The sequence below is a fragment of the Triticum aestivum genome, chromosome 7A (genome assembly GCF_018294505.1).
Source record: "Triticum aestivum cultivar Chinese Spring chromosome 7A, IWGSC CS RefSeq v2.1, whole genome shotgun sequence".
In the NCBI taxonomy this organism is placed as follows: domain Eukaryota; kingdom Viridiplantae; phylum Streptophyta; class Magnoliopsida; order Poales; family Poaceae; genus Triticum; species Triticum aestivum.
Genome location: NC_057812.1, coordinates 526775857 through 526785258, shown reverse-complemented (window position 1 = coordinate 526785258; position 9402 = coordinate 526775857).

Genomic DNA, 9402 nt, shown 5'->3' with positions numbered 1-9402 from the left:
GCTTAGCTGCAGTCCAGTACTCGCCTAAGTTTAAAAAATCCTACCGAGTGGTGAGCAACCCTCCCACTCGGGGGCTTAGCTGCAGTCCAGTACTTGCCTAAGTTTAAAAAATCCAACCGAGTGGTGAGCAATCCTCCCACTCGGGGGCTTAGCTGCAGTCCAGTACTCGCCTAAGTTTGTAAAATCCTACCGAGTGGTGAGGAACCCTCCCACTCAACGGCTTAGCTGCAGTCCAGTACTCGCCTAAGTTTGAAAATCGTACCAAGTGGTGAGCAATCCTCCCACTCAGAGGATTAGCTGCAGTACAATACTCGCCTAAGGTTTAAAATCCGCCCTTATTTGCAAGGACGACGAGGTGCTGGTCGATTGCAACCTTCTCCTTCAGAGCTACGCCACAAATACAACGTGTGCTCCATCCCCATCTGCAAGGACGACGAGGTGCAGGTCGACTACAACCTTCTCCTTTGGAGCTGCACAACAAATACAACGTATGCTCCATCCCTACTCGCAAGGGCGACGAGGTGCAGATCGACCACGGCCTTCTTCTCCGAGCTACGCCACAAATACAACGTGCACTCCATCCTTGTCCGCAAGGATGACGAGGCGCAGGTCGACTGCAACCTTCTTCTCCGAGCTACGCCACAAATACAACGTGCGCTCCATCCTTGTCAGGAAGGATGACAAGGCGCGGTTCGATTGAAGTCTCCATTTCAAGGCTGCATCTCAAACACGAAGGTCATTCCAAATAGGGAGCAGATTCCAAAAGCAATCGCAAGCATATTCAAAAGTAGTTCGGATAAATCCTAAAGTTCCAAGCGACAAATCAAAAGTATTCGAGCATCAAGCCCGAAGGAGTTTAATGGTTACATCAACCACTCGGCATTCCGAGGAAAATTTAAGACAGGTTTAAATCTCATAGTTTGTTCACTCGGCAGGAAGAGGGCTGGCGGGTTCGACGAATTCATCCAAGTCGATTAAATGTGCGATCCGAGTGGCAACGGCGATGAAAGTCTCCATAAAGGACTGGAAGTCGTGCCTTTTGGTGTTGGCGACCTTGATCGCCACCAGCTTATCTTCGCGGGCTTCCTTGAAGTGGACTCTTACCAAGGACAATGCCACGTCAGCACCACACCGGGCAGAGGACTTCTTCCACTCTTGCACTCGACCAGGGACCTCGTTGAGTCGGGTCATCAGAGATTTGAGGTCATTTTGAAGCATCGCTCTTGGCTAGAGTGACGAGTCGATCCGTGAAACTGCCACCTTCAGACAAGCGAGATAACTTGTGACGCTGGCGACGCGGGATTCCAGTCGAAGCACATTCATGGCAGCCTTGTCACCGACTGGAGAAACAATAGGGTCTAAACCCGTCTCGATCCGTCCAGTCTCCTCGTCGAAGTTTTGGCAAAATTCTGCAGTCAAAGAGTTAGTGAGTCGACTGGACAGAACTAACTTGCAAGCAGTAAAGCACTCGGATTAGAAAGAGTACCTTCCAGCATAAGAAAGAGCTTCTTGGCGAGAGTTCTCAAATAAGCTTCCACGTCATTTCTCTTACGAGTCGCGGATTCCAGCTTCTCATTTAGAGCCATCTTATCCTTCTTATGATGAGTTACCTCTCGGTTGGATTCAGTGAGAGAGGACTTCAGCTTGCTTACTTCTTCTTCCAGCACTCCGACCGAAGCCAACTTCTGGTCTGCAAGGGTAGTCTTATCTTGAGCCTCCTTCTGCGCAGCTGCAAGGTCCAAATCCTTCTTCTCCAGAGACAACCTCAATTTCTCTACAAAATAAGCAATCGGATCAAACAAGTGATCGAAGAAATACTTTAAAGGACGATCGACGTGAGCAGTTGACAGGCAGTTACCTTCCATACCAGCAACTTCATCTTGAGATTTCTTCAATTTTTGTTGGGCCAACTCCAAGTCAAGGTTGAGTTGCCTCTGCTTCTCCTCAAATTCGGCGAACTTGGCAATAAGAGTACAAGATTTCTGCAGAGGGTAAAAGACACATCAATCGACAAGATCAAAGATTATTTACTTCCGAGTGAATAAAACTTTAAAGTTGACTCAGACCCCAGCCAACTGCCCGCAGTCGACTGCGGTCTCACGGACTACACCCAGTGGGTGCACTTGACGTGCCCCCACTGGTTCAGATCCCACTCGGCCGGTCCGCCCAAAAAAAGAGAAGAAAGAGAGAAGAACTATTCAGACCCCGGTCGACTGCCAGCAGTCGACCGCGGTCTTGGGGACTACACCCAGTGGGTGCACTTGGCGTGCCCCCACTGGTTTAGATCCCACTCGACCGGTCCACCCGGGTCGAGTGGAAGAAAGGAAAGGGAAAAGTACTCAGACCCCAGTCGACTGCCCGCAGTCGACCGCGGTCTCGGGGACTACACCCAGTGGGTGCACTTAGCGTGCCCCCACTAGTTCAGATCCCACTCGCCCAGGCCGAGTGGAAGAGCGCAAATTCTAAAGACAACAAAACACCCAGTGGGTGTACAGATTCGACGCAAACAATAAGAGATTGTATGAAAGAAAATATTTCAGGTAGCATATCCTAATAGAACAAGGTCAGTCGAAACCCTACTTACCTGGACATTGGCCCGAAGAGCCGCGCTGGCATCGTAAGCAGCCTGGCTGTTCTTGTGCACCGTCTTCATACGCTCCATCATCACGTTAGCCTGACGGATGGCCTCCGCAGCCGCGTTCGACTGGTTTTCCGGAACATGGTAGTTGGTGAAGAAGGGGGCAGACGACCCAGGTGCGGCAGCTTGGAGCTCCGAAGCATGAGGTTGGACGACTGAAGGAAACACCGGTACAATCGACGGTGCAGGGCGCTCACTCGACAATGGGACAACAAAAGTTACAGACGCCCAACCCACGTCTTCAGATTGCCGGACGGTTGGTGTTGTCATCGGTCCCTGCTGAGACGTCTTGCCAGCTGCTACTTTTTTGTTCTTTCTGGGCCTAGGGGCCACATCTTCTTCATCATCCGGAAGCTCGATGACGTTGGGTGGGGCTGCAAATAAATCAGTCGACCCCAAGTGAATCGCCAGAATTTAATCGACCAAATAATCAAGAACAAGATCATGAGAGTTTTACCTGGGTTGGAGGTAACCGCGTCTTCCATTTCCTCATCTCGGTATTGGTAGGAAGAAGTTCCAGATGTAGCAGTACTACAAATGTCAACATTCAGTCGGTTATGTTCTGTTTCTCGAGTCGACCAAAAGACTGGGTCAGATGATTACCTGGAGATGGTGGGGATGGTCACTTTGATTCTGGGCAAAGCCTTCAGTGGTTTAGAGGATGTGGCCTTCAATGCTTTCGGCACAGGAGGCGGCACAGTCTTGAGCTGTTTCGATACGTTCTCAGTTGGCACTGGAGAAGACGTTCGAGGGCGCTTCGAAGATTGCCCGGTTGGTGCGGCCGCCAGGTCAGGGGTGCTCGCCGGGTCGTGAGCGTGCTTCGACCTCCTCTCTCTGCGAGGAGGCGAGTCGACCTCTTCTTCATCACTCAAGTCGTTGCTCTCCTCGTCCTCCTCTGCATCTGAGTGCCACTCGCCACTCTCTCCCCCGCTCTCCCCTTCCTCGACATTTTGCTCCTGCACTCCATTGGGCATCGAGTACATGTCAATAAGAGCCTGGAAAGACAATGAACAAACGAGACACAGTCGACAGTCAACAAGTTGTTACATAGTGAATCAAGAAGATACTCGACAAAGCAGAATCGTACCTGTTCCGGCTGGCGCAAATGGTCGAATGGAACCACCCTCCTGGACCCCCGGGGATTATCCTTGTTGCCGGTAATACCTCTCAGCCACTTCTCCACTGTGTCCTCGCTAACATCCTCCGGGTGGACCCGAGTGGAATCCTCGAGTCTTGAGTACATCCACATCGGATGGCCACGGGCTTGGAGTGGTTGGATGCGTCGACTGAGGAAGACCTCCAGCAGGTCCATACCAGTCACTCCGTCGCGGACAAGTTGGATGACCCGCTCAACCAACACCTTCACCTGCGCCTTCTCTTCCAGGATCACTCTCAAGGAGGAGGGCTTCTCCACTCGAGCCATGGAACAGGGGGGAAGTCCAGTCGACTGACCCGGGGTTGGTTGGTCCTTGCAGTAAAACCAGGTCGACTGCCATCCCCGGACCGAGTCGAGAAGGATCATAGCTGGGAAGGTGCTCTTGTTCCTCATTTGGATTCCAAGGCCCCCGCACATTTGTATCATGTGCGTCCTCTCGTCACTCGGGTTGGCCTTCTTGACCGTCTGGGAGCGACATGTGAATATGTGCTTGAAGAGACCCCAGTGCGGTCAGCAACCCAAGAAATTCTCGCACATTGACACAAAGGCAGCAAGGTACACGATGGTGTTTGGAGTAAAGTGGTGGAGTTGAGCCCCGAAGAAGTTCAAAAAACCACGAAAGAAAGGGTGGGGAAGCAAAGAAAATCCGCGATCGACATGAGTGGCGAGGAGAACGCACTCACCCTCCTGCGGCCGCGGCTCGATCTCGTTCCCCAGGAGCTGCGCCGATTCATGGGGGGTCAGTCCCCCCTCAACCAGATCGTCGATGTCGTCTTGGCTGATCGTTGAGCGGATCTAGTCGCCCTGGATCCAGCCTGGCGGCAGGCCGGACCTTGACAAGGATCCACCCCGGCTGGTCCTCTTTCCTTTCGCCTTCGCCGTCACCTTCTTTGCACGCTCCAACGCCACCGTCTTCTCCTTCCCCATGGCAGCGAATCGAGTACGAGCGGGGCTACGACGCCGAGAACGGAAGCAGGCGCAGCAGAGAAATCTGAGGAAGAAGAAGGAGAATGAGGGTGCACTGTTCAAAAGCCCGGTCCGGTGCCTTTTATAAGGACACTTCCGAGTGACTGACTTGTAGGCCTGGATGATCTTATCAAATCCCGCAATAGTCGCGCGCGCGATATGTGGCAAAAAAGGTGGTGCGGGGATCAAGGCGACCTGCCTAATCCGTCCCGATTACCGCGGCCTCCCCCGCCCGGCGCGCTTCCCAAAATTCAAATCCCACGAAATCCGCAGACAGCAAAACAACTTGTCAGACGGAAGACATCCTCCACATCATCACTCGGAACTCTTCAGTAAAAGTTCACTCGACAAAAACTAAGAATGGATCAAGGCAACTGAAAAAGAAGTTGGTGTCATCACCTCAGTTCATTGATCCAGGACAAGATATACTCACAGCACGAAGAATGAGTCGGAAGTGTTCTCAACTCCTTCCTCACTCAAACCCTGATCCATTCGGGGGCTAATGATGAAGCTATGTACCTAGGGTAGGGTCATGGATCTATCCAAGATACCCTCCCCAAGGACATCTCTAAAAGAACGAGAAGCATTCGAAGAAAAATCATCATCCACTTGACCATGAAGCTATGTTCCACTCGACAGTCTTGAAGACACTCGACCGTATGGACAATCACTCAACTACCAGAAGATCTAGAGACACTCCACTCTGCAACAGTCGGGAATTAAGCCATAGCTTTAATGGTCATTATGTATCTTTATTGCAGGCGTTACCAGTAACGTCCCCATGTTTATGTACCTTAAACCCTTTGTAACTGAGGGCGGGAGGGGTTTGGCGAACTCTATATAAGCCACCCTCCTCCTCAGGGACAAGGGTTCGCACCCCCTGTAACCCACACGCATATAATCCAATCGACCGCCTCCGGGCTCCGAGACGTAGGGTTGTTACTTCCTACGAGAAGGGCCTGAACTCGTAAACCTCGCGTGTACAACTCCTCCATAGCTAGGATCTTTCCTCTACATCCCTACCCCCCTATTCTACTATCAGACTTAGAACCACGACACCAGGGACTCCTACTGTGTTAGCCCGGCACACTGCTAAACAAGAAGCCCTGGAGAGACAGAGAGTGCATTTTGATATCTCTCACTACAGTCATCTGAATGCTAATGACATTTTGTCCGGCTATTTCAGCCATGTTCATTCCAACCGTGAATCAGGGATTGAGATGGTCAAACAACTTCGGCTGAAATATGAGGTATGTTCTCCGGTTTACTTATACTCTGCCAGCCCCCAAGTCTTCGGATGATGATCCTGAATGATCTAGAGATTTTATGATATAGATGCATATTTTCTCTCTGAGTTTTTCATAAGTCCAATAAAATAGTGTAAACTTCACCTGTAGTCCCCAAGTGCCGGCTCAATTTACCAGAAATGAACCGGTAATTTAACTTCATAGATGTCTTTTGCCGAACCCAACAAATATTGTAATCCGGCTTAATCTTGAGAGACTTTCTGAATATCATGCATTAGCCCCCAAGTGCCAAGTGATGTTACTTTGTAAGGTACTTGGGACTTGAAATATATTAGAGTCATAAGAAATTGTTTTGGCAGACATTAGTCCCCAAGTGTCAAGTGGTATTGCAGTGCAAAGTACTTGAGACTTGAATCTTGAACTTTAGTTTAAACCTTGACAAACCTGTGTATGTTTTGTAGAACACCCTATCTGAATTGGGTTCCCAATTAACTGATGCCAAGACCCGGCTGGCGGATCAAGAGACAGAAATCAAGTCCATTGATTCTAAACTTCAATTAAGTCTTGCTGGGACGGAAAAAATTGAAAACCAGCTTGACTGCCAAAAAGAAATCCTGGGCTGAAGAAAAGATGATGCTGACACAACGCGCCGAAAAAGCTGAAGTGGCTCTTGAGGAGGTTACCACGAAGCTGACCAGCTTAAAGAACCGGGTGTCTCAAATGGTTTCCGCCATTTTTGGTAAGCCATTTGTACTAATCTTTTATACCTTCTTTTGACCCGAAATATAAACCGCCTGCTGACCCCTTGTTTAAAAAATATGTGCAGGCCCGCGAATCAAGAATTTGAGCCAAGATAATGTGACTAAACTGAAGGCGGTATATACCTTAGTGGAGCAGTTGTACACTAGCGATCAACGAGCACTTGCTGCTATCTCTCCTGCCAACCAAGGACCCAACCGGCTCAGTGATGTCTTGAAAAATTTGTCAATCTTACCCGCCAGGTTTCAAGAAGTCAAACGATCCTGTGCCAGAGCCGGAGCCTTGACTGCCCTGAGCCGCTCCAAAGCCTGGGTGCCAGATCTAGACCTGGCGGATGTAGCCAGGGGGTACCCTACCGTGAAGGAAAACGGGTCTCTATTTGAGCATGATGACTTTGTTGCTTGCGTGAGGGGAGTTCGATCTCAGGCCACCATTCTTGGAGATGAGACCAACATTGACAAATATCAGCCGGGTTTTGATTTGGAGAATAAGAAGATGGCGACTCCCTCTTACAAGGTAACAGACCTTATCCCGCCGGTTCGTCAACATACGTTTGCTCCAGAAGTTGATCCAACTGGCCTGATTGATGATGAAGCAGAGTTCATTGCCGTGAATGGCTTTGACTGGTCCAATCCTAGCTTCCAATTAACAGAAGGAGGTGAACCGGCGAGGGAAGAGTGAGAACCATCTTTGTGGGCTCTTTAAAGCCTTGTAATAGATTTAGCTTGAAACAAATGCATATTTTGCCTATGCAATCATTCATAAGATGTCGTGTGTGATTCTTTGCTTCCTGATGTCAATATATGCGGCACATTTATGGTTATCTCTGTAATATTTCGGCTATGTTCCTGTAGAAAGGGGAAAAACTGGCTTGGCGGTTTAGCACCGAATGGGTCAGAACACCCGGTATATAACCAATGGTTTATCATAGTAGAAGAAATAGAAACAGATGCGAAAATAAATAAGGTTGAAACAACCTTTTATTAACACAGAAACAACTGTTCGTAAATAACAGTCATACCTGTATTTTTTACCTCTGGACCACCAGTTTATATGACCCGGGTGATGAGGTTGATGATCCAGTCCTTTTAAGAAGTCAATCTTCTGTACGCCTTATGACTATCATGCCTTGGCGGCTTATTGTCAAATAGTCAAGCCGGTGAAAAGACCGTGCTGATTGTTTAAAATTGAGACAATAAAAGACCAATAAGGCAAATAACAGTTTGCAAATAATATAAATTAACCTTGTAACTAAAGGTTGGGGGTTTCTGATTTGAGTACGATTAGTAAACCGGACCAAAGGGGTTAAGCTAAGATTCGAATACGATCATATAGCTCCCAGTGGCTTTGGCATTGCGCCGATCAAGAGGGTACCGACAGCTATGTTCTCTTTGGTTCGAATATGACCTATGTTTGAATAGGAAGCCCCCAAATGATCTTGAGAGGTTTTTAACGACCCTGATTCGAATACGATCCAAGTCGGACACAAAAGGGGTTAAGCTATGATTCGTATACGATCAAGAAGCCCCCTAGTGAGTTTGGCTTTGAGCCGATCAAGAGGGTTACGACAGCTATGTTCTCTTTGGTTTGAATACGACCTATGTTTGAACAGGAAGCCACCGAGTGATCATGAGGTTTACAGATAGATTCGAATACGAACGTAAGCTGGACCAGAAAGGTTAAGCTAAATTCAGATATGATCAACTCCTTAATAGTCATGAAAAATAGTAAAGATATATGACCTTTGAAGAGGAAAAAAGGATAGAGGTCCTGCTTTATTACTTATCATAGTATATACAACGTCAAAGTATGTACATGACGAGAGCCGGTGGCTCAGGTGTAGTATGGCCGAAGTTGAGCAATGTTCCACGGCCGGCGGGTCTCCTCCTCCAACTTATGTGAGTCTTTGTGCTCTCGAACGTCAATGAGGTAATATGACCCGTTGTTTAAGTTCTTGCTGACCACAAAGGGTCCTTCCCAAGGCAGGGATAGCTTGTGTGCATCGGACAGATCTTGGATGAGCCGGAGCACCAGGTCACCTTCTTGAAAAGCCCTGGTCTTAACCCGGCGGCTGTGATAACGGCGCATGTCCTGTTGATAAATTGTTGATTGAGCCGCTGCTAAGTCTCTCTCCTCATCTAACAAGTCAAGTGCATCCTGTCTGGCTTGTTCGTTATTAGCTTCAATATAAGCCGCCACACGAGGCGAGTCATGACGGATGTCACTAGGCAGCACCGCTTCCGCTCCATAAACCATGAAGAAAGGTGTATAACCCGTGGGCCTGTTAGGAGTGGTGTTAATACTCCACAGTACCGAGGGTAACTCCTCTACCCAGCAACCCGACGTCCGTTGTAAGGGAACCATAAGCCGGGGCTTGAGACCTTTTAAGATTTCCTGATTTGCTCTCTCAGCCTGCCCGTTAGATTGAGGGTGAGCTACAGAAGAAACATCCAACCGGATGTGCTCTCTTTGACAAAACTCCTCCATAGCCCCTTGGGACAAATTAGTGCCATTGTCAGTGATAATGCTGTGTGGAAAACCAAAGCAAAAAATCACCTTTTTCATGAACTGAACCGCCGTGGCTGCATCACACTTACTCACTGGCTCTGCCTCAACCCACTTTGTGAATTTGTCAA